The sequence below is a fragment of the Aegilops tauschii genome, chromosome 2, assembly GCF_002575655.3.
Source record: "Aegilops tauschii subsp. strangulata cultivar AL8/78 chromosome 2, Aet v6.0, whole genome shotgun sequence".
Taxonomy (NCBI): Eukaryota; Viridiplantae; Streptophyta; class Magnoliopsida; order Poales; family Poaceae; genus Aegilops; species Aegilops tauschii.
In genome coordinates, this window is record NC_053036.3 from 154,534,692 (window position 1) to 154,560,898 (window position 26,207).

Below are 26,207 nucleotides of genomic sequence, written 5' to 3' on the forward strand. Positions count from 1 at the left end.
TGTTCACCAGTCACCAGCAACGTGCAAGTTACAAAGACCCTCATCGACGGCGGCGCGGGGCTCAATGTCCTGTCCGTCCACACGTTCGACAACCTTCAAGTGCCATATGACCAAGTTCAGCCTACAAGGCCTTTCTCAGGAGTGACCGACGGTTCCACCACACCGATAGGGCAGGTCCGCCTCCCTGTCACCTTCGGAGAACGCAAGAACTACCGCACGGAGCTCATCGACTTTGACGTCGTGCACATCCGTCTGCCGTACGATGCCTTCCTTGGGTACCCAGCCATGGCGAAGTTCATGGCGGTGACCCATCACGGCTACAATGTCCTCAAGATCCCGGGAAACGGCGGGATCATCACGGTCCCATGTGAAGAGAGAGACGTGGTGTGCTCCCTCGAGCGTGCCTTTCAAGCAGCAACAATCGACGACCCCGACAGCAAGGGCGAGGGCCCTCCAGAAGCCGTCCACAAGAAGAAGAAGCAGTTGCACCGGGCCGGACCTCAGGAGGGTGCCGTCGCAGCTGGAACCTCGTCAGGATCAGTGCCCGCTCCAGGGGCGCCTCCCTCCATCGCATAGGAAGGCGCGCCCGGCGCCCTTCTCGGGCAGGGCTCGGGGTCTCTCTTCTGGAGGGCCTCAGACCTTGCCAACATCACGAGGGAGGCGCTTGGGGACCACTTGGAGGCGTGCTTCAGGGCACGTTTTCCTCAGGAGGGCACAGGGCGAGGAGCGCCCACCGTTCAGGAGTTCATCACCAAGACCACGCAGGAACTGCAAGACGCAAGGGCCATGTGCGGCAACCGCCGCTCACGAGGCGCGGCTCCCCATCCAGGCGAGGATGTCGGGCTGCGCGTCTGCATCGATGTCCCAGGGCTCAATAGGGCCGCTTCTCAGGAGCTTTTCTGGCCTTCGCGCGTGGGCCGCTGCGAGGGTCCACCGCACAGCTATGTTCACATGCCTTTTGGCTTGCCGAGCGTGTTGTCCGCCTATCAGCGCAACTTGCAGCACATCCTGGCGGCTCAGGAGGCCAGGCACCACGCCGTCCTAATAGAGATGGAGACGGTCCTCAAGGAACCACCTGAGCCCCCAGAGCCTCCCGAGGCTCAGGGCCCCGGTGGCTCGTGAGGAGCAATCCCTTCGCCGCGTACCTTCAGCTACCCCAACTCTCCTTTGCCAACAGAACCAGGTGACATTTTCCAAGTTCATTTAGCTGGGAGCGCCCCTCGGGCTGCATCATTCCCCGGTCGCGTGGGTCCGTCCCTGTGGCATGTATCCCTTTCTATGTCTTTAGCTTACCTTGTTGGGGGCGCCCCTCGGGCTGCATCCTCCCCAAGCCACTCAGGCCTGACCAAGTGGCGTGTATCTCCCTTGCATTTGCTTAAGCCGGTATGCTTTCCATGCTTAATCTACCTATGATTATTACCTGCTCGATCGCCACCCATCATGGGAGCCGCGCGTCGGCCGTCTTTCTTCAGGACCATTCGCGTGAGTAAGTTGGGCACGGCGTCTGTGCTCAGGCCCGTCCCTGCAGCGTCGATAAATCCAACGGCTGAGCTCTATCTGACGGGCCGGCCCCATTCACGTCACCTCCTGGGGCCGTTGGTGCTTGGCTTTCTCACGCGATAACCTTAGGAGATTTGTTCGGCGCAGGTTGTCTGACCACCTTGCAGGACAAACACAGCGAACAAGAACCAAGACTAGGCGCAACCCGCCTTGAGGTAGGGCCTTGTGAGTCCCGCGCTGGCTCACCAGTGCCCAGATACACCTCGTCTAGCCCTGTCGTGCAAGCCACGTGTCAGGGCGGGGCTGTACACACCCCGGGGGCTCTCCGCAGAGGAAGCCCCCCTCCCACGCACAAGTGGAAGCACCATGCTCCGCGCTGGCTGTCGACACTGCCGAGGAGAGGCTATGCCCGTGCACAAGCAGAAACACTATGCTCAGCGCTGCTGATAAACAACTAAGGGCGGCCTCACAGCCGTACCAACCTCAGGGAGCCCCAGAGCTCAGTGTCAGCCTCGCTGCAACGCCTCCCCTCGGGAGAGACGCGCGAGGGGGCTGGGCACGGGGGCTGCGCTCGGGTCATGCCCAAGCGTACGCCACCCAACCAGGTGCCCCGGACCTGGTCGTCGCGTGCCCCTCTCGAGCCGAGCCTCGGCGAGGGCAGAGGTATGGAGATTGTTTGCACGTCAAGGGGGACTCCTGAGCATCGCGACTCAGGAGCCTAACTGGTCACGTAGCCCCTCACTCCTTGGTCCGTCCTGGTCTCCGGTCGGCCCAATGGCGGTTGAGGTATGCGCGAGGCCGGGCTCTGTCGATGTAGAACATTAACCTATCCTCGCGTACTCTTCCTATAAGCTGTTTGCGCGTCAAGGGGGACTCGTGAGCATCGCGACTCAGGAGCCAAACTGGTCACGTAGCCCCTCACTCCTTGGTCTGTCCTGGTCTCCGGTCGGCCCAACGGCGGTTGAGGTATGCGCGGGGCCGGGCTCTGCCGATGTAGAACACAAAGCAGATTGGAAGAAAATCGCAAAATCTCGAAGCAAATATTACAAGACATATTGTTCTTACAATATCAAACAAAAGTTTAACGCCTCCACGAGGCCTGATGCATGCTGTAGGAATAAAATGGGAAAGCAGTCGGAGGTCACCCTGGACACCGTCATCGCCCGCAGAAGGTGCTCCTCCCTTGGTAGCGTCGCCTTCACCTGCACCGCCAGCCGCAGGATCGGTGGCATCGCCGGTCGAGGGCGCGAGAACGAAGCCGTGAAACTTCGCCAGCAGGGCCTCCACCTGACCTTTCACGGCTGCGGCGGCAACTGCGTCGCGTTCACCAGCTACAGGCTCCAGCAACTCGTCGAGACGAGCATTGGGGTCGCGAAGGTACATATGGCTGAAGACACGCGTCAGCGCAGCTGAAGAAAGGACGTGAGCCTCTGCCGCAGCCATGGGACCGATGCCCTCCACGACTTCCTCAAGCGCCTTCACCAAGTGGGGAAGCAGCTGAGCAGGGCCATCCTCGTCGGTGGTCAGTGGCTTCTCCAAGCCCTTCTCGTACAGTGACTTCAGCGCCACGCTGGACCTCTTCTCACGAAGCGAGAAGGCCACGCGGTCTTCGGCCACGACCTTCGCCTTGGCGTCAAGATCGGCCTCCCTCGCCTTCGCCTTCTGCTCCAGCTCCTCCAGCCAGCTGCGCTCCGCAGCCTGCACCTTCGCCAGCTCCCCCAGCTCGGCGTCGCGGCTCTTGATGGCGTCCTCCCGAGCCTTCATCTCCTCCTCCTTCGCCTGGCAGCCACGGGGTTTCTTCGTCGTGCTGGTCACACAGACTCTTCAACTCGTCCTCCAGCACCCGGCAGCAGTCGCGAGCGGCCTTGTCGTCCTTCAGCGCTGCCTCACGATCGGCCACAGCTTTTGCGGTGGCCCGCTTCTCCTCCTCGGAGGCCGTCGCGGCCTGGTTCAGCGTCGCTCGGACCGCCGCGTCAGAATGAAACCAGCCGGAGGCCAGCTCCAGGCGCCCGGCCACCAAGCATGGGTCCACGCCCAGGAGATCTTCCCGCAGCTGGGCCATCTCTGAAAGGACGCGCTCCAAGGCGGGAGATGAGGCAGAAGAGCCTGGGGCCAGAGGCGCAGCAGGAGGAGGAGGCGAAGTCGTTACCAGAGCCTGGGAGATCAAGGGCTCCAGAGCCTTTGGGACCTCATCAGCCGAGCCAGGCACCGGCACTTCCAGAGCCAGCGGGGCCACGGGGGCTGACTCCTCCCGATGATGCTCCTCTTGGCCTCGCGAGGGTGATCGGGCCGGGGAGGTGCGAGTGCTGTCGCCCCTCTTCTCCACAGAAGGGGGGACGGCCACAGCATCCTCCTTCCTTTTCTTCACCGAAGACATCGGCCTGATCAACCAAGGGTGAACGTCAGAAAATAGCAAGTACAAGAAGGAACAAGACGAAGCTCGAAGCACTTATTGATCCACCGTGACATAGTCCACCTTCCGCTTGGGGAGCTTGAAACCCGGAAGCTTCGGAGCTTGAGGAGAGGGCACACGGGCTCTGGGATCAGAAGACGGTGCGGCAGGAGGGCTCGAGGCGGCTCCAGGTGGTGTCAAGGCGGAGGCAGCATCTTGGGAGACCAGCGACGATCTGCCCCTTGTCGAGATGAGGGGCAGCTTCCCCCCTCCTAGCGGGTGTCGATCTCGGTGTCGTCTGGCAGGGCACGGAGGATGTCGGCCTTACTCAAGGGGGAGGTTTCTCCATCTCCTCGGGGGTATCCTCCGAGTCCACCTCCTCTTCCTCCTTCTCACGGGACTCGTCAGAAGACAGCTTCACCGGCTTCGGCGTGGCAGAGGCCCCAGTGGGCGCCGGCGGCACCAGCCCGCGCGCGTCAAAGGTCGCCTGGAGGCCACGATTGGCTCCCAGTCCTTGCAGTGGAACAAAGGAACGCAGGCGCTCAGCGGGTACTCCTGGTTGTCCCCAACCAAGAGGCGCAAGACAGCAGTCAGCTCAGCGTCAGGCAGGGCCCCCGGCCTCAGGAGAATCTTGTCTTCTTCATCAACAAGCCTCCACAAAGGACGCGTGTGCGCTTGAAGTGGAGCAACGCGAAAATTCCCTCAGGAGCATAGCCCCGGTAACTTTGGCCGCCTTCGCGTTGCCCGGCTTCAAGTCGGTCGCCATCTGCTCCAACACCGATGATGCCCGCTCGTCAGTGAGCTCTGCATGAGGCCACCCCTTGTTAGACTGGGGCGCCTCCGTCAGCAATGCCAAGTGCGGGTGGACGCACTTGGCGTCCATCATGACCCATTTGGCCCGTACGTTGTCGGCCCTCTTCCCGGTGTTCGAGATCGAGTTGGCCTTGCCGAATGTGATGAAATTGGCGCACCCAGAGACGTGCCCCTCGCTGACGCGAAGAAAGAAGAAGTGGCGCAAAAGAGCCACAGACGGCATCACGCCCAGATACGCCTCGCAATAGTAGGCGAAGATGGACAGGAGGAGGATGGAGTTGGGATGAAGATGTAGCACCTACAGCCCGTAGTGGTCAAGGACCTCATAGAAGAAGTCAGAGAAGGGGGGAACCAACCCGGCAGTGATGCTGCTCGTGAAGAAGGGGAAGAAGGTGCTTCCCTCAGGCTTCGGCACGTCAGAGGCAAGCCGAAGCTCCGTCTTCCCCCATTCGTTGCTCTCACCCGCCGTCAGCAAGCACGTGGAGGCGAGGCTCTTCTTCGAGACGTTGGGCGCGTCAAGAGCAGGCTCGTACACCGGCGACGCAGAGGGCTTGACCTTGCGCGGCGCCTGTCGGTGTCAAAACTGGTGGATCTCGGGTAGGGGGTCCCGAACTGTGCGTCTAGGATCGATGGTAACAGGAGACGGGGGACATGATGTTTACCCAGGTTCGGGCCCTCTCTATGGAGGTAATACCCTACTTCCTGCTTGATTGATCTTGATGAATATGAGTGTTACAAGAGTTCATCTACCACGAGATCGTAATGGCTAAACCCTAGAAGCCTAGCCTATGTGAATATGGTAATGAATATCCCCTATCCGGACTATGCTCTCTGGTTTATATAGACACCGGAGAGATCTAGGGTTACACAGAGTTGCTTACATAAGAAGGAATCTTCACAGCTGGTCGCGTAGCTTGCCTTTCACGCCAAGGAGAGTCCAATCCGGACACGAGTATGGTCTTCGGTCTTCATCTCTTCACAACCCATCAGTCCGGCCCATGGATAAAAGGCCGGACGCCCGAGGACCCCTTAGTCCAGGACTCCGTCAGTAGCCCCTGAACCTGGCTTCAATGACGAGGAGTCCGGCGCGCAGATTGTCTTCGGCATTGCAAGGCGGGTTCCCTCCCTCCGAACTCCGGAATAGTCTTCGGGTGTAGTAGATATATTCGGACCTGTGTATATAATTGCAGAAAATACAATATTCCACGAGTCTAATTTGTTGATAACTGTTTATGACATCGCATCACGCCTGCCCGGTTACTATTTCCAACCGTTGGCTGGCACGTCGCCCCACGTCTCAGGATGCGGTTTTACTGGCACGTCTTGCCAAGGCAGAGATCGTGTTCCCTTATTCATGGGATTTCCATTAATGCAAGTGTGGGTAACCCAACAGTTCCCTGTGTACAACTCTCTGGGGATAGGTAAGTTTCGAGACGCAGGTGGATATGCTTAGTATTTGGGGTCTTTATATAGGGTCTCAAACTCGTCTTCTTCCTATGCGCTTGCTTCTTCCTCAACCCTAGCCACCCCAAGTTCCAACCCTCGGGTTCCCATCGGCACCAGCCCTAATCTTGTCCGGATCCAGCCGTCAAGGCCGGTGGGTGGCTTCTTCTGTCACAGAGGGGGCTATTGCGAAGCTCCGCGCGGCGAGGTATCTTACCCCGGAAATCCTTCATCGGCTTCCAAACAAGCACACACGAGAATATTCACCCCACGCTATTGCTCCCCGGCAACGGCGCCAGAGAAAGGTCTTGATAACCCACAAGGTATAGGGGATCAATTGTAGCCTCTTTCGATAAGTAAGAGTGTCGAACCCAACGAGGAGCTAAAGGTAGAACAAATATTCCCTCAAGTTCTATCGACCACCGATACAACTCTACGCATGCTTGATGTTCGCTTTACCTAGAACAAGTATGAAACTAGAAGTACTTTGTAGGTGTTTTTGGATAGGTTTGCAAGAAAATAAAGAGAGCGTAAATAAAAAGTAGGGGCTGTTTAGATAAAGCCACAACTAAGTTAGTGTTCGTAGAGAGCTTTTTGTCACTAGAAAGTTATTTGTCCCTAGGCAATCGATAACTAGACCGGTAATCATTATTGCAATTTTATTTGAGGGAGAGGCATAAGCTAACATACTTTATCTACTTGGATCATATGCACTTATGATTGGAACTACTAGAGATCATTAAGGTAAAACCCAACCATTGCATTAAAGCATCAAGTCCTCTTTATCCCATACGCAACAACCCCCTTACTCGGGTTTGTGCTTCAGTCACTCACGCAACCCACTATAAGCGAATCATGAACGTATTGCAACACCCTACAGCGGGGATCCCTCACGCTTGCGTGACGCCGAGAGCACCATAGGACAGCACCAATAATAAAACATGCAACTCAAACCAATCTTGATCATCAAATAACCCATAGGACAAAACGGATCTACTCAAACATCATAGGATAGCCATACATCATTGGGAAATAATATATAGCATTGAGCACCATGTTTAAGTAGAGAGTACAGCCGGTAAAAGAGGGGTTACACCACTGCATAGAGGGGGGAAGAGTTGGTGGTGATGGCGGTGAAGTTGTTGGTGAGGATTGCGGTGATGATGATGGTGGCCACGGCAGCGTTCCGGCGCCACCGGAGGAGAGGGGGAGAGGGGCCCCCTTCTTCCTCTTCTTCATTGACCTCCTCCCTAGATGGGAGAAGGGTTTCCCCTCTGGTCCTTGGCCTCCATATCTCGCCCCTCCGAGATTGGATCTATCTCTCTGTCTCTCTCTATTTCTGCGTTCGGGTCTGCTGCCCTTTCACCGTTTCGTATAAATATGGAGATCCGTAACTCCGATTGGACTGAAATCTTCGCCGTGATTTTTTCCTAAAAATCAGCTTTCTTGCGGCCGAATTAGGGCATCAACCGCCTTACGGGGAGCCCACGAGGGTCAGGGGCGCGCCCAGGGGGGTGGGGCGCGCTCCCCTGCCTCGTGCCTCCCTCGGGCACCGTCTCGCGTGGATTTTTCTTCCCATATTCTCTGAATATTCCAAAAATAATCTCCGTCCGTTTTTATCCCGTTTGGACTGCGTTTGATATGGATATTCTGCGAAACAAAAACATGCAACAAACAGGAACTGGCACTGGGCACTGGATCAATATGTTAGTCCCCAAAAAATAGTATAAAAAGTTGCCAAAAATATATGAAAGTTGTAGAATATTGGCATGGAACAATCAAAAATTATAGATACGACGGAGACGTATCAGCATCCCCAAGCTTAATTCCTGCTCGTCCTCGAGTAGGTAAATGATAAAAAGATAATTTTTGATGTAGAATGCTACCTAGCATAATATTGATCATGTATCTAATCATGGCATGAATATTAAGACACGAGTGATTCAAAGCAATAGTCTATCATTTGACATACAAACAATAATACTTCAAGCCTACTAATAAAGCAATCATGTCTTTTCAAAATAACATGGCCAAAGAAAGTTATCCCTACAAAATCATATAGTCTGGCTATGCTCCATCTTCACCACACAAAATATTCACATCATGCACAACCCCGATGACAAGCCGAGCAATTGGTTCATACTTTTTAACGCGCTTCAGCTTTTTCAACCCTCACGCAATACATGAGCGCAAGCCATGGATATAGCACTATAGGTGGAATAGAATATGATGATGGGGGTTATGTGGAGAAGACAAAAAAAGGAGAAAGTCTCACATCAACGTGGCTAATCAACGGGCTATGGAGATGCCCATCAATTGATGTCAATGTGAGGAGTAGGGATTGCCATGCAACGGATGCACTAGAGCTATAAGTATATGAAAGCTCAAACTGAAACTAAGTGGGTGTGCATCCAACTTGCTTGCTCATGAAGACCTAGGGCATTTGAGGAAGCCCATCGTTGGAATATACAAGCCAAGTTCTATAATGAAAATTCCCACTAGTATATGAAAGTGATAACTCAAGAGACTCTCTATATGAAGAACATGGTGCTACTTTGAAGCACAAGTGTGGTAAAAGGATAGTAACATTGCCCCCTTTTTTGCGAGCTTCTTTGGCCCCTTTTTTTATTTAGGCTTCTTTGGCCTCTCTTTTTTATTGGGGCAATGCTCTAATAATGATGATCATCACACTTTTATTTACTTACAACTCAATATTACAACTCAATACTAGAACAAAGATATGACTCTATATTAATGCCTCTGGCGGTGTACCGGGATGTGCAACGATCTAGCGTAGCAATGGCATCAAAAAACGGACAAGCCATGAAAACATCATGCTAGCTATCTTACGATCATGCAAAGCAATATGACAATAAATGCTCAAGTCATGTATATGATGATGATGGAAGTTGCATGGCAATATATCTCGGAATGGCTATGGAAATGCCATGATAGGTAGGTATGGTCGCTGTTTTGAGGAAGATATAATGAGGCTTGTGTGTGATAGAGCGTATCGTATCACGGGGTTTGGATGCACCGGCGAAGTTTGTACCAACTCTCGAGGTGAGAAAGGGCAATGCACGGTACCGAAGAGGCTAGCAATGATGGAAGGGTGAGAGTGCGTATAATCCATGGACTCACATTAGTCATAAAGAACTCATATACTTATTGCAAAAGTTTATTAGCCCTCGAAGCAAAGTACTACTACGCATGCCCCTAGGGGGATAGATTAGTAGGAAAAGACCATCGCTTGTCCCCGACCGCCACTCATAAGGAAGACAATCAATAAATACCTCATGCTCCGACTTCGTTACATAACGGTTCACCATACATGCATGCTACGAGAATCACAAACCTCAACACAAGTATTTCTACAATCCACAGCTACCCACTAGCATGACTCTAATATCACCGTCTTTATATCGCAAAACTATTGCAAGGAATCAAACATATCATATTGAGTGATCTACAAGTTTTATGTAGGATTTTATGACTAACCATGTGAATGACCAATTCCTGTCATCTCTCTAAATAGATATAAGTGAAGTAAGAGAGTTTAATTATTTCTACAAAAGATATGCCCATGCTCTAACAAATATAAGTGAAGCAAAAGAGCATTCTACAAATGGCAGTTTTCTAAGTGAAGAGAAACAGGCAATCCAAACTTCAAATGATATAAGTGAAGCACATGAAGCATTCTATAAAGCCATACTCAAAAGATATAAGTGAAGTGCAATGAGCATTATATAAATCAACCAAGGACTATCTCATACCATCATGGTGCATAAAAGAAAAGTGAAAACTAAATGCAAAATACGCTCCAAGATTTGCACATATCGCATGAACGAAACGAATCCGAAAACATACCGATACTTGTTGAAGAAAGAGGGGATGCCTTCCGGGGCATCCCCAAGCTTAGACGCTTGAGTCTCCTTGAATATTTACTTGGGGTGCCTTGGGAATCCCCAAGCTAGATCTCTTGCCTCTCTTCCTTCTTCTCACATCGAGACCTCCTCAATCCTCGAACACTTCATCCACACAAAACTTCAACAGAAAACTCGGTAAGATCCGTTAGTATAATAAAGCAAATCACTACTCTAAGTACTGTTGCAAACCAATTCATATTTTGTTTTTGCATTGTAGCTACTGTAATATGGCTTTTCCATGGCTTAATCCACTGATATAAATTGATAGTTTCGTCAAAATAAGCAAACTATGCATAAAAAACAGAATCTGTCTAAAACAGAACAGCCTGTAGTAATCTGAACATTCACCATACTTCTGATACTTTAAAAATTCTGCCAAAATTAGGAAAAATAAAAAACATTATATAAAGACAGTGCAAAAAATTTCAGAACCATTTGACTTTCCAGTAAAAAATGTAAAATCGCGCACTACAGCCAAAGTTTCTGTCCTGCACCGCACAAACCAACAAGCATTGTAAACATCCTAAAGGCAAACCTTGGGACATTATTTTTATAATAAAATGGAATTGTACAAGGGGATAATTATTTTTGTTGAAAATTTTCTTGAATTAAGGTTCACAAAGTTTCCATGGGCATGAACAAAGTTCAAGGACGTCCCCCACTTTCACAATGCTCGTCTATCTCACATTCACTTTTCTTTTAGGAAAGTTTTGGGTTCCCCTCTATTTTTTTTAAACTATAAGAAAGCACTCAACAGAAATAAATGACTCTCTAAAACTTCTGGGTTGTCTCCCTGGCAGCACTTTCTTTAAAGCCATTAAGGTAGACATATAGTGCTCAATTAATGGATCCACCCGGATCCCAAGGTACATCAAAGCCAATTTTAATTAACAATGATTTGGCATTTAGTAGTGAGCACAAAGTAACATATATCAAGCAACAACGAAGTCTAACTCTCTTCCTATGCATCGGCATGCCATAAAAGAACAATTCATGCACACACAGTAAAGGCCAATGCATAGTATAAACAGTTTCTTGCAATTTTACCATGTTGGAAACATAGAGAGGTGGAGATATAGTTCCTCTCTCATAAAAATTGCAAGTAGGAGCAGCAAGCACATGCATATTATATCTATCAAAATCATCATGTGCAACGGTAAAAGGCAACCCATCAATATAATCCTTAATAAGCACAAACTTCTCCAATATAGTGTAGTCGGGAGAATTCACAAAGATAATAGGACTATCATGCGTGGGTGCAATAGCCACAATTTCATGTTTAACATAAGGAACTATAGCAAGTTCATCTCCATAAGCATAATTCATATTGGCATCTTAGCCACAAGCATTGCAAGCATCATCAAAAAGGGATATTTCAAAATAATCAACGTGATCATAACAATCATCATAGCAATCATCCTTCGGTAAGCACAAAGGGAAATTAAACAATGTATGAGTTGAAGAGTTACTCTCATTAGAAGGTGGGCACGGGTAGCTAATCCGCTCATCCTCCTTTTGTTCTTCGCTCTCCTCATCATCTTTTTCATCCAATGAGCTCACAGTTTCATCAATTTCTTCTTTCATAGACTCCTGCAAAATATTAGTCTCTTCTTGGACAGCAGAGGAGTCCTCAATATATGGTTTAACATAGGCATTAGAAGCATAATTATCATAACAATATTTAAGTATGGCAAAAATTTCAGATTTGTAAAGAGTAGCATCATACTTTTCAATCAAAGAAGCAATTTCATAAGCACCCTTAAAAGCAACAAAATCTTCTATTTGTTCCACATCATAGTAATCATATATACCATTAGCATAAGAAGCTTAGGTTTTATTATCATTAAATTTGCATGAAAAGGGAAGGTGTGGAGACTTCATCCTAGAGCAACAAGTATAATCATATCTCAAGCATAGTTGCCTAGCATACCACTTCAACATATGAATTTGATCCCATAATAGTTTCCCCTTTTGAGTCAAGCGATAATCCCTAAAGTATTCACGTTGATCCAACATGTCTCCCATAACATAATTGAATGGGGTTTTCTCAGGATTATCATAGTAGTACATAATATCTTTCACATTATGAGCATCGAGGGTTTTAGGAGGTTCCCCATCTCCATGAGTAGCAAGTAAACCTAATTTTTTTGGTATTTCGTGTTCCATATCCACAACTAAAGATAAAGAACAACTAAGAACAGCAAATAAAAATTACTTAGTGATAAAGCAAACAAGCACACACGAGAATATTCACCCCACGCTATTGCTCCCCGGCAACGGCGCCAGAGAAAGGTCTTGATAACCCACAAGTATAGGGGATCAATTGTAGCCTCTTTCGATAAGTAAGACTGTCGAACCCAACGAGGAGCTAAAGGTAGAACAAATATTCCCTCAAGTTATATCGACCACCGATACAACTCTACGCACGCTTGACGTTCGCTTTACCTAGAACAAGTATGAAACTAGAAGTACTTTGTAGGTGTTTTTGGATTGGTTTGCAAGAAAATAAAGAGAGCGTAAATAAAAAGTAGGGGCTTTTAGATAAAGAAACAACTAAGTTAGTTTTAGTAGAGAGCTTTTTGTTACTAGAAAGTTATTTGTCCCTAGGCAATCGATAACTAGACCGGTAATCATTATTGCAATTTTATTTGAGGGAGAGGCATAAGCTAACATACTTTCTCTACTTGGTTCATATGCACTTATGATTGGAATTCTAGCAAGCATCCACAACTACTAAAGATCACTAAGGTAAAACCCAACCATAGCATTAAAGCATCAAGTCCTCTTTATTCCATACGCAACAACCCCCTTACTCGGGTTTGTGTTTCAATCACTCACGCAACCCACTATAAGCGAATCATGAACGTATTGAAACACCCTACAGCGGGGATCCCTCACGCTTGCGCGACACGGAGAGCACCATAGGACAGCACCAATAATAAAACATGCAACTCAAACCAATCTTGATCATCAAATAACCCATAGGACAAAACGGATCTACTCAAACATCATAGGATAGCCATACATCATTGGGAAATAATATATAGCGTTGAGCACCATGTTTAAGTAGAGAGTACAGCGGGTAAAAGAGGGGTTACACTGCTACATAGAGGGGGGAAGAGTTGGTGATGATGGCGGTGAAGTTGTTGGTGAAGATTGCGGTGATGATGATGGTGGCCACGGCAGCGTTCCGGCGCCACCGGAGGAGAGGGGGAGAGGGGCCCCCTTCTTCCTCTTCTTCCTTAACCTCCTCCCTAGATGGGAGAAGGGTTTCCCCTCTGGTCCTTGGCCTCCATGGCATGGGAGGGGCAAGAGCCCCTCCGAGATTGGATCTATCTCTCTGTCTCTCTATGTTTCTGCGTTGTGGTCTGCTGCCCTTTCACCGTCTCGTATATATATGGAGATCCGTAACTCCGATTGGACTAAAATCTTCGCCGTGATTTTTTCCTAAAAATCAGCTTTCTTGCGGCCGAATTAGGGCATCAACCGCCTTACGGGGAGCCCACGAGGGTCAGGGGCGCGCCCAGGGGGGTGGGGCGCGCTCCCCTGCCTCGTGCCTCCCTCGGGCACCGTCTCGCGTGGATTTTTCTTCCCATATTCTCTGAATATTCTAAAAATAATCTCCGTCCGTTTTTATCCCGTTTGGATTGCGTTTGATATGGATATTCTGCGAAACAAAAACATGCAACAAACAGGAACTGGCACTGGGCACTGGATCAATATGTTAGTCCCCAAAAAATAGTATAAAAAGTTGCCAAAAATATATGAAAGTTGTAGAATATTGGCATGGAACAATCAAAATTATAGATACGACGGAGACGTATCAACAGGGGCAGGTCGTTCCTACCCCCAAATCCGGCGAGAGGGTAGTGTTTGTGTCCCACTTCCTCCATGGGTTAGGGTCTGCGCTTAACCCCTTCGTCCGGGGGCTCATGTTCTACTATGGGCTAGACTTTCACGATCTGGCCCCGGACTCTATTCTCCTCATCTCGACATTTATCGTCACGTGTGAGGCCTTCCTCCGGACTCCTCCGCACTGTTGTTTATGGCTCAAGACCTTTGACGTGAGGCCGTAGGTGATAGAGGAGGAGCAGGCAGAGTGCGGCAGCGTCACAATAGGCAAGCTTGCCAGCGCGGTTTGGTTTGAATGATCTTTCGCCAAGTCTTTCGACCTGTGGCAGCAGGGGTGGTTTTATATCAACGAGCCGCGGTGCTCCAAGTGGGCGTCTACGCCTGTGTTCCGACCCGGCCCTCCAATTCAGCTTGCTTCATGGATCAATAAGGGACTGGACTGGGGATCCGTCAATGAAGTGCAGACTCTGCAAGGTCGCATCCGAAGCCTTACCGAGAAGGGCATCGGTCTTGTGAACGTCGTTCAAGTAATGCTAGTCTGCTGGACCCTGCCATGTCAGCGGCGGCCTCTCCATATGTGGGAGTTTCATCCAAAAGGGCGCCGGCCTCTTCAGCACTTCTTCGGCACCACGCACGAAGGAATGTGGAAATTATATTTCGGGGAACGAGAGCAATGGCTGGACACCACCGAAGACGTTGGCCTTGACTGCAATCATCCTGACACTGCGGTAAGTATTCAAACTCTGAACACCTTCCATTCAAGCATCTCTTGACAAGATACTGAATAATCCATCCCTATACAGGACTGGATAAAGAAAGCGGTGTTAATCTGGTGTCCGGCGCCCCTTCCCGAAGACTCTGCGACCGCCCTGCTGACGAGAATGCTGATTCCCACACCGTACCAGGTGTCTGCAGAGGGGGGCGAGAACGGGGAGCCCGAAGGTGATACCCGCCCTGAGGACGAATTAGACGTTGTGTTCGGGGAAACTGAAACTCTTTTACCCAAGGGCAAAGGTGTGGAGGAAGCTCTCCATGGCAAAAAGAGGGCTGCTTCCGAAGATCAGGAGGGGAAGCCTTCCAAGAGAGGGAAAATGCCATCATCGGGTAGTTCGGGCCGGGCGAGCGATGCTGCCGTAAGGCTTTCTGGCAAGGACGAACCTCTGGCCAAACCGTAAGTGAGCTGGGGCACTCTAAACGTACCTCATTCTTTTCCTATTAGTGAAGTAATCATCCGACATATCCACGCAGGTTAACGCCTGGTGTTTCTCAATCGTCCTCCTCCTCGGGAGACCTTCTTCCGGAGATGATGGAGAGTGACATGCTATCTCTGGCTTCTTCGCCCAACAGGGGGGATGATACCGAGGTATCGTCCCGAAGAGCTCCTCCCCATCGTCAAGCGGTGCAGGAAACGAAGAAGGCGTTACCCGAAGGTGGTGCCTCTGTCACCCAGGGTTCGGGAATCAAGAATGACGGCCCCGAACCGTCCGGTTTACAGCCGGAGACGATTCTGGGGGAGAATAGGCAGATTCCTTCAAAGGAATGCCGTACTCCGGCGGCGGTTTCCGAAGACCCCGGGGCGCCGAAAAATGTTGACGGCCATGCTGTGGCGAGCGTCCATTTCAGAGAAGCATCGTGCCTTGATGGTTATGGTGGTCGAAAAGGTTCTATCCGCGAAAAGCGGATTGAACGAGGCCTTCTCGAGCCTTCTAAGAGGTTTTGAGGTTTGTGATGTAGTTTTGCCAATTGAATGATATTGACAGAATGTTGTATATGCAGTAGCCCCTAAGACTCGGATTGCCTTCCGAAGGAAGTGATCGGAGGATCAAAAAGATATGTTCAGTTACTAACCTTGATCTTGGAATACAGGCTGCCTCCCCTCCTGCGGCTACCCGAAATACGGAAGTGGCCAAACTGCAGCAAAAGCTAGATATTGCAGAGGATGATGTTGCATTGATCAACAGGCGTCTTGACGACTCGCAAGGTATATAGTTCGAGCATTCCTTACACCAATGTTCTTGTAATGTAGGCCTGACGCCGAAAAGGGTTTTATATGAAATGTGCATGGTTGCAGATGGTGCTGTCGCCGTTGAAGCTCTTCAGGCGGAACTAGTCCGGGACAAGGAACAAGCCCGTTGTAGTGATGTGGCTGCCGAGAAGGCATCGGCTGATCTAAGAGCCGAACAGGCAGCTTGGCGCCGAAGTGAGGAGAAAATATCCGCACTGGCGCTTGAATTGAAGAATACTGCCACCCGTTGTGAATTCCTTGAGAAGGAGAATAAAGCCAAAATGGTTGAACTTGATAAGGCCGTACGAGAGGCGATTGAAGCTCGGTCTGAATCTAGGGCAGCTCGTGAAGAGATTCGGCAGGCTAACGAGATAGCGGCCGGTAAGCCCTTTTTGCTTTAGACTAAGTTTGGCGATCCGGACTATGCTCAGCTAAACCAGGTCTGAAGTTCTCCGGCCGAATTTTTAGACTTGCCGAAGAGTTCTTTCGATGCGGCGCAATTTTACCAAGCGCAAGAGGGGTATGCAATGGAGAAGCTTTTCTGGTCACAATTTGGCGCATCAAAGCGCCCTCTGTTGCTAAATGAACAGATGTCCCAATGGGCCGAGCTTCATAGGGTATCCGGCGACGCAATGAAGAACGTCATAATCCGGTTGTGGCCGAGTGAGCCTATTCCCAAGAGCTATTTTGGCCTGGTGCGGCGTCTTGTTGATGCGGTGCCGCGTATCGATGCTGCGAAGCGGTCGGCGTGCATTGAGGGTGCACGGATGGCCTTTGCCCGAGTCAAGACATTCTAGGGGAAGATGAAGGCTGTCGATGTTGCGGTGAAGAGTCCGCCCAAGGGCAAGGACCGTAATGAGCCGGAGCATTATTTTGAAGACGTCCTGGAAGCCGCCCGCCTGATAGAGGGTCAATGCTCGAAGAACATAACGTTCGTGTGAGGTGTATTAGAATTGTAAAAGACAATTTTATAATTGATCTATTTTATATTTTTGCTCCAAAGCTTGAATTCCTCCTGTGCGGCCGTTTTTTAATATAATCTGAAAGTTTTCCAGTCGTCGGCTTCAGCCCCCTCGTAGGAAGTATGGGGGTGTTCGGAAAAACATTTAATCACTCTTTATCCAACGTCTTGGTCCGTAAAGGAGGTGATAATACGGCGAACCAGGCAATCGGACTATAAGGCGTTAACACTTTCACTTAGCAATAGGAGTTTTATGGTGGGACTACGACATAGCCCCTGGTATGTATACGGCGCATAGTGCCTTACATATGTTGATCTTAAAAAAGATCCCTCGTGTGACACGGAGAATCACTAAAGATTTGAATAGGTCGTCAAGTGGTTGACCAGCTCTCGCCACATCATGACAGTCAGTTTTCGGCTTTCTCTACTGAGGTGCTCATCCGGTCTAGGACAGGGCACAATCGCAGTAGTTCTCCCTTTACTACCCTAGCCGATAGAGCGGAACATAGGGTAGCAAGCACAGGAGCCGGGCAACCCAACTATTGACCAAAGACAATGATTCAGAGCTGATGCATATAAGGCCAAACTTGCGACGCCGAAGTACGCTATAGAGTTGTTCGGACTTTTACTAGCTACTCATTTGTTCCCATACCGGGCCCCTTGCAAGTTATGCCGAGGCGCGTCTTGTAAGGCAGCCGTTACGGCCGGACTCATTATAGAAAGAGCATGAAAGATTAGTTCAGATAAAGTTTACTGGGAGCGGAGCAATATGCCAATGATAAATATATATAAAGAGTAAAAACCACAACCCAGCTATTTGACATGCTCGGGGTTGGGAACAGAGGAGAAGGGCATGGTACAGGCTCAAAAGAAAGAGTGTGGTCTACAAAAGCTTATTTTGGACCTCCTGTCGCACGTCTGCGCTGCCCGTCCTCGGAGAGGGGAATCCTTAACGGGAGTGGCCCCTTAGGTGAGTGTGCGGATCCGAACTTCGATAGAGTCCGATGTAGATGCTGTCCTGATGGTCACCTGTTTTAAGAAATGATACAGAAAAATAAGAAAAACGGATAAAAATGTTACGGGGATTCTTGCAGGGTTGTCCATATTGTGCTTCCGCCGATGCCCATGGTATCTTGAGTGTGTAGTTATGTACGCGTGGTGTAAACTTTGCCAGTACAGTAGGTGGGTGGCGGAAGCCAAACTGCTATTTCCGTTCTGCGAGTGGTCGAACTTCAGAGGGAAAGTGTTTCTGGCCCCTGGTGTTCGGCTTGCGAGCCGATCCGTCGTCTCTATCGCCTGGTGGCCTCCTCCCCTTGTGATCGGCGTTGAGCTTGCCTACCTGCTTGAGGACCCAACAATTTCTGTTGGTATGATTAGCTGGCCTATCAGGGTGACCGTGAATCTGTCAAGGTCGGTCCAATATCTTGTCAAGGGTGGATGGTCCATCCTGGTTTGCCTTTAGTGGCTTCTTCCATTGAACTGGCTTCGGATTGTGAAATCCGGCATTCACCGCTGTGTCGCATATATTACTGCGACTGTCGTGTTCGGTTCGTTGTGGCTTACCATTGCCGTCTCGAATTTCGGAAGTGCCCGGGTCGCTGGCGTTGTTGCTTTTATGAGCGAGCCAGTTGTCTTCTCCCGCACAAAAGCGAGTCATTAGAGCGGTAAGGGCTGTCATGGACTTGGGTCCTTCCTGGCCAAGGTGACGCGCTAGCCATTCATCCCGGACGCCATGTTTGAAGGCTGCGAGGGCTTTTGCGTCTGGACAGTCGACAATTTGGTTCTTTTTGACTAAGAACCTAGTCCAGAGCTCCCTGGCTGACTCGTCGGGCTTCTGGACAATATGACTTAAGTCATCGGCATCTAGTGGCCGGACATATGTTCCTTGGAAGTTGTCTCGAAAGGCGTCTTCCAAATCTTCCCAGCTACCAATAGAATTTTCTGGTAAATTGTTTAGCCAGCAGCGAGCTGGCCCTTTAAGCTTGAGAGGTATGTATTTAATGGCATGAAGGTCGTCTCCGTGAGCCATGTGAATATGAAGGAGGTAATCCTCAATCCATACCGCGGGATCTGTTGTTCCATCGTGTGATTCGATGTAAATGGGTTTAAACCCGTCTAGGAATTCGTGCTCCATTACCTCGTCGGTGAAGCAGAGAGGGTGTGCGGCTCCTCTATGTTGGGCCACACTGTGGAGCACCTCCGGCGGACTCCGCTTACGGTTTTCGGGCCGAGCGTGGTCGGGTCTGTTGTGTCTGAATAGATAACCGTCGTTACTGGTCGGGGCATGTCCCCGCGATCTGGGTGTCGGTTTTGTTTGTCCTGTTCTACCCTCCAGGTCTTGTTGGATGTCGCAAGTGTTCCCCTGAGCTGTTTTATTCTTGCTCGGGTGGTCGGATGGGTTGGTATGGTGCTCTGCTTGGGCTGCTGCTTTGTCCAGACCAAATTGTGGTCGGCTCACCGCTTTGTTTGATGGTGGTGTGGGCTCCAACGCCCTGCCATCATACCGAGGGAGCCACCTACTCTTGGGGTGGCTTTCGTCTGGGCCACTAAGGCCGTATTCTTCGGCAGCCAGGACCTCGGTCCATCTATCATTGAGCAAATCCTGGCTTGCTTAAAGCTGCAGCTGCTACTTCCTTAGGCTCCTTGTAGTGGCTATAAGCCGGCGTTTAAAGCGTTCTTGTTCGAGAGGTTCCTTAGGCACGATAAAATCCTTACTGCCGAGGATCTCCTCTTCCTCGAAGAGTGGGAGATAATTACTGTCCTCCGAGTCTCCATATGTGGCCTGTTCATCAGGGCTATCTTGCCCGCTTTCCTGTTCCTCCTGTTTGGATTCTACCTCAATAGGGTCTTCATTGTCCGTAGTGTTGTCTTTTCTGATGCTAGCAGTGTTTTCTCTTGGGCGATGTGACTTGGAGCGGTGCCGTGGGTCCCGGTGTTCGGACTGTGTGCCAGGAGGTTTATTCTTGACTGGATCCTCCTTGTCATTGTCGAGAGCGTCGTCGAGTGTGTCTATCATACACACATCATACCAGGAAGTGGCCATCACGTGTCTAGCGGGGAAAACTCTGGCCCTGCCCCTCATCGTCATCCATACCGGCGATGTCTTCGAAGCGGGGTCAAGCGTGTTGGTTGGGTCTTCGACGGTGGCTATAGAGTGGGTGGAGGGTGGGAAGCAAAATTCTCCATCGTCTGCCGTAAGTTCGAACCGAACATGGTTCGGCGACGAGCCATCTGCCAGGGATAGGTTTTTTAATGAGTTTAGTAGGTCGCCCATGGGCGAGTGTTGGAAGACATCTGCGGCGCTGAACTTGAAGATTGATAACCGACCGAGTTCGGTATCCACGGGCTCGCAGGGTTCGGAACTCGACACCGGAGAAGAGTCCGGGGTTCTGTTGATGCAGACGCCGTACGCAGTGGAATCTGCGAGCGACTCCAACGCCGCAGAATCGGTAGCCCCCGCGATGGGGTTGAGCTTCCCATCTTCGGGGGACTTGATCTGCTCTGGATCTAAGGCCAGAGTTGCTGCAGGAGCTCTCTCCTGGATGCGGCCTGATGACAGGTTTAAGCCATGTCCGTCAGGGCGGCGGGGAGCGATTGCCGCGGTCTCGAATCCGTCGAAGATCAAGTCTCCATGGATGTCCGCAACATAGTTCAAGCTTCCGAATCTGACCTGGTGTCCAGGGGCGTAGCTGTCGATCTGCTCCAGATGGCCAAGCGAGTTGGCCCGCAGTACGAAGCCGCCGAACACGAAGATCTGTCTGGGGAGAAAGGTTTCTCCCTGGACAGCATCATCATCAACGATTGAAGAGGCCATCAAACCTTTTGTCGACGGCACAGTGGAACTCTCAATGAAAGCACCAATGTCGTTGTCAAAACCGGCGGATCTCGGGTAGGGGGTCCCGAACTATGCATCTAGGATCGATGGTAATAGGAGACAGGGGACACGATGTTTACCCAGGTTCGGGCCCTCTCTATGGAGGTAATACCCTACTTCCTGCTTGATTGATCTTGATGAATATGAGTGTTACAAGAGTTGATCTACCACGAGATCGTAATGGCTAAACCCTAGAAGCCTAGCCTATGTGAATATGGTAATGAATATCCCCTATCCGGACTATGCTCTCAGGTTTATATAGACACCGGAGAGATCTAGGGTTACACGGAGTCGGTTACATCAGACGGAATCTTCACAGCTAGTCGCCTAGCTTGCCTTCCACGCCAAGGAGAGTCCAATCCGGACACGAGTATGGTCTTCGGTCTTCATGTCTTCACAGCCCATCAGTCTGGCCCATGGATAACAGGCCGGACGCCCGAGGACCCCTTAGTCCAGGACTCCCTCAGCGCCATCGGTCGCTGGTGCGGGAGGAGATGGAATCAGATCTGAGGATTTCAGCAGCAAGGAGCGAGAAAGGGGATCTGGAGCAAGGCGAGGGGGAACAGTGAAGGCAAGCGTTGCCGAGGCAGCGTGGGGAAGCGGAGACGCCCGCGTCCAGTCAACCGCCACACGTCGACCAAGGCCGCAGGCTTTTGGGGCCCGCGGCGCTCCGTACTTGACCTTTGGCTTCGCCTCGAAGCCAAGCCGAGCGCGCCTTGGGCCCAGGGGCTACTGTCGGCGTTCTGGGAATGGGGGTCCCCAGACATGCCTACATGCGGCCCACGGCGTGGCTATGAAGCAGGCCTGTACGGCCCATCTCATCAACAAGGCATTCAAGACCCTCGCGAGGGGCCAAGCCTCGCGAGGCGGACGACACAAAACCCCCTCAGGAGCGGCCTCACCAGGCTGCCTCGCGAGGGGCGGAGAGATCAAGGCAAGGCAAACATCGCGACGTTCTCGTGACGTGAGCCATGACGACCGAGACCAGGCGGGCGCCAGCGCGCACAGTGTCCTTGTTTCCCCTTTAGTGCTAAGGAGGTTGTTGACGCTCAAAAGTGGCACGTTTATAAAGAGTGGCTTGAAGCTATGTCAAGATTAATTCAAACTTACTATTGCAAGTCACCATGAGATGGCTCTCTTCGAGAAGATCAAGATGAATATGAAGATGGTCTAAAACGGAGCTCGGATGTAAAAGTTATGACAAGTTCAGAGATGCTCATGTCGATACCAGATTAAGGAATGGCTAGAAACCCAGTTAAGATGGCTTCAAATGGAGAAAGTTTCAACATGAAAGTTGTGCGCCTCTTCAAAACGATCGATTTTGATATAAAGACCGTCCCAATCCAGGGTCGTATGCAAAAGTTAGAGCCGACACAGCGCGACCCTCCTGTGAGCAAAATATGACGCCCGGAACCAGACACATATGTGGGTATGTCTAATGAGCTGTGTGAATAATTAGCTATTTTGCGCGAGAGATTTGACCCTCAAGATGACCTCTGATGAAAAAACGTTCAACACGAAAACTGTTCGACTCGTTGAAACGGTCAAGATCGCTTTTGGACTCATTTCCATCCGAGGTCGTTTACCACCACAAAAAAGACCCGCAAGGTGCAGCCAGTTTTAGACCGAACAGTTTTCGAAAGTTCGGATAAAACCAATCCGAATTTGACTAGGGTTTCGGACGTGAATCCAAACTTTTTCCTTGCACGGGAATTCCAGCCGCCTCTTATATACCTAAGGGGTGACGGCCGATTGAACAACACACATCAATCAAATCATCTACCACTTTTTATTTTTTTATCTTTTCTCCTTAACCCTAGTTCTTCTTCTTCCTCGTTCTTCGTTTGTTCTTCTTGTTGCAGGGCGGCGAACCTCGAGGCCCTAGGGGCGATCAGGTCGACCTAGGGCAGCCCATAGCCACCGCGCGCCCTGACGGGCTCCCTCCCGGGTGCGTGGGGTTTTGGGTCATCAAAAGCGCCCGCCGGATTGCTTGCGTACCGCGCTTCCGGACGGGTCTCCTTCGAAGTGAGCTGCGGTGCATCACCCTCGGCGTTGGAGGTACACGGTGACGTGTTCGTGTGCGAAAACACTCTTTGGCGACTCCGCTGGGGACGAAGCTTTGAACGGTCTCCAGCCCGTTCTTGCTACGAAGAGATCGTCATCAAGTTGCTGCAATCTACAAAGTTAATATGAATACCCAATTCCCCTTTGTACATGCAAATAATCCATATGTTGTTGCTACATCACCTAATGAGCATAATGTATCGGCTAGCCCTAGTTTTATCAATCATGCATCTAATTATGCGCAAGGGCCGATGCAAAACAATTTTCATGCTTCAAATTCTTATGATTTTAGCAACGTACAACATATGTATCCAAACTCTCATGCATCGGCAACCCCACAAATTCATATGCTGATGAACAACATGATGGGTTTGGTTAATCAATTTGAAACACCTCATTTTAAAATTTCCAATAGCATACAAGAAAGTGTTTCACCTTTTTATTCATCGGCAACTAATTTGCAATATGTGAATCCAAACTTGCCGATGGATGGGAGAATTGGCCATGCTACTACTAGCTATTCAGCCAGTTACTCTCAACCATCATATGCTACACCTCATGTTAGTAAATTTTCAGCACCGTATGCAACTGTAGATCTTCATAATTCGGCCCCGCATCTTCATGGTCATAGTCGAATAAGTGAAAATTTTCCAGGAACACATGTGCCGTCATCAAATACTGTAGCATATAATGCATACTCTACGCAATTCAAGAATTTCGGCAACACCCATGAATCATTGCCGAAAGAATCTGAAAGTATTGTGGAGCAATCCCTTCCAGAAGTGGTTGTGGCTGCATTAAAGAAGAGCTTGGCACAAAACAAGAGAATTAGTGCTCTTTGTCTTGAACAATATGAACAGGGGTTGTTTCCTCATTATGCTGCAATAAAGGCTAGAGTTTTGCAGGAAGATGAAACTTCATCAATTGATAGTATTGGTGAGAGACCATATGGTTATACAGTAGTGCATACACCTTCACCTTGTACCGCAACATATTATACACCCCCTGCACTATTGCAAAATTTCGGCAACACCCGTGTGTCATTGCCGGAAGAATCTAAAAACATTGAGGGGCAATCATATTCGGAGTGGGATGGAATTGAGAAAAAGCTTAAAGCCAACTTTGCCGCTCGCCGCCAGAAACAAATAGAAAAAGAATTGGATCAGATAAAAGAAGCATTGCCAATTTGTAGTATCAATGAAAAGAAGGATGATTCGGAACTTGAAAGTGCTTCGGTTGAAAAAGCCGAATCAAGTAGTATATATTCCGAATCCATCAAATCCAAAGAGGCAAGCATTATTGAGAAAGGGCATGGCAAGCATAGCAAAACAACCATGCTAGATTTTTCCGAAGTTAATAGAACCTACTTCCTGCCCTATGAGTTCCGTGTCGTAGAAATTGACAAGCCTCAAGGACAAGAGCAAGTAGCCAAACAAAGTTCGGCTGATAAGGATCTTCAAGGTAATGATGCACGGAATAAAGAAAAAGATGATGAAAAGGCGTTGGAGTCATCCAAAGATGAAACTAGGTATTGTTCAAGTCACACCACCATCATGCTCTCCAACGTATTTGAAGAGGTATGCATAGCGAGTAATTTACCTATTTTCAGATTTGGTCGCAACTTCATTATTGATGCACCTATAAGAAATATTCTCATAAGTAATTTGAAAGACCAATGAAGAATGGTAATTTACTTGTTAGCAATAAAATTGTTATGGAACATATCGGTCAACCCATTGCGCCATTTATAAAGAGCGATAATGACTTATTATTACAACCAAAGCTTTCCCCGTTGCTTTATCTAAAGTTCATATCTAGTTGGGTAGCTTTGCTTATTTCGTACTTGGCTTGCACTTGGTCTCAACTGAGACATGTATGTTCTAAATATCTTTGTTTCAGAAATTTAAAGCCAAGGTTAAATTCTATTGAGAAAACCGATGCTAATATAATAACTTATCCAAAGACATCGGAGATCGAGTGGAAAACACAATGCATAGCCGAATGGGGAGATTCCAAATCTGAACCATTCGTTGCTTATCTCCAAAGCCGTTCGCATAGCAAGATCGGCTAGAAAACAAGAAGTATACCTTCAATTCAAGCATGTGTGATAAAATATTTGATTTGTTGCTGAAAAATAATTACATTACAATTCTTGATCACCATGTTAAGCCTTCAATCCATGGACGAATGTATTGTAAGTTGCATGATTCGTCGAAGCATAATTTTGAGGATTGCAACATGTTTCGTCAAATAGTTAAATCGGCCATTGAAAAAGGAAGATTAAAGTTTGTTGAGACACCAAGAGATGATCAGTCTATTCCGATTGGTCCCGATGGCAAAATGTTTTTGCATCGGCTACTTCAAGCCGATCCATTTAAAGAGAAGGTAAAAACTGCAGGTGATGGGATCAAGCTTTCAAGTAAAGAAGTTGTTGAAGAGCATAATGAACATAATCTTTAGGGCGAGAATTCCATCGAAGCTACAATGGAGACGCCAAGGACTGGGGGGCAGCAAGCAAATCCAATGATCGACGAAAGCAAACCAAAAGAAAACAAAGGTCGAAAGCACAAGTGTAAGAGATCAAAAATCACCTTCGTTGAACTATTGGAAAAATATCAAAAGAAGAGTGAAGACAAGAATGCTTATCAGCCAAATCATGCAAATAAATCAAGATCACCCCCAAGGCGCAATTATGAGGATCGATATTGGCAAAGTGAGAATTTTAACGCAACATATTCATATCCTTATTTTGGGCCGCCAATGCCAATGCCGTGGATGCCTCCCTATGATCATATAGATCCATATCCATCATGGGACAGGTATGATACAAGGGCACATTTTCTCCATCTTATTTTAGACCATCTCACCAATATTATGTAGCTCCGAGAAGATCAACATTTGAACAATCACATGTTAAAGACCGTTTCAATCATAAGGAATCGGTCCAGAGCTCAAGGAAGAAGAAAGAGGTGGTCAAGCAAGTTTACCGTGTTAAAACAGATGGTCGTAAGAGTGCAACTTCATTTGATCTCAAATGAAAAACAGCCAATTAAAGTGTTGACATTGTCTACTAAAGGCAATGAGACAAAGCAACCAATTATTGAGAGCCGAAGTGCCAAATCTGAAGAAAAGAAGTTGAGAGTGCACAAGGCCAAAAAGGAATTGCCATTGGTCAAAACAGAATCACAGCCGAGATGCCCGCTCGGCTTATCGTATTGGCAAAAGAAGAAATTACAAAAACTTAGTGCACAAGAACTTGAAGAAAGGAACATGGCATGGGTTCCCAAAGAGAGTGCTCAAAATAAGAATTATGTGCAAGCTTCCAGTACAATAAGTGCGGCAAAGGTGAAGAAGGAAAAGGGTGAAAACTATGAAGG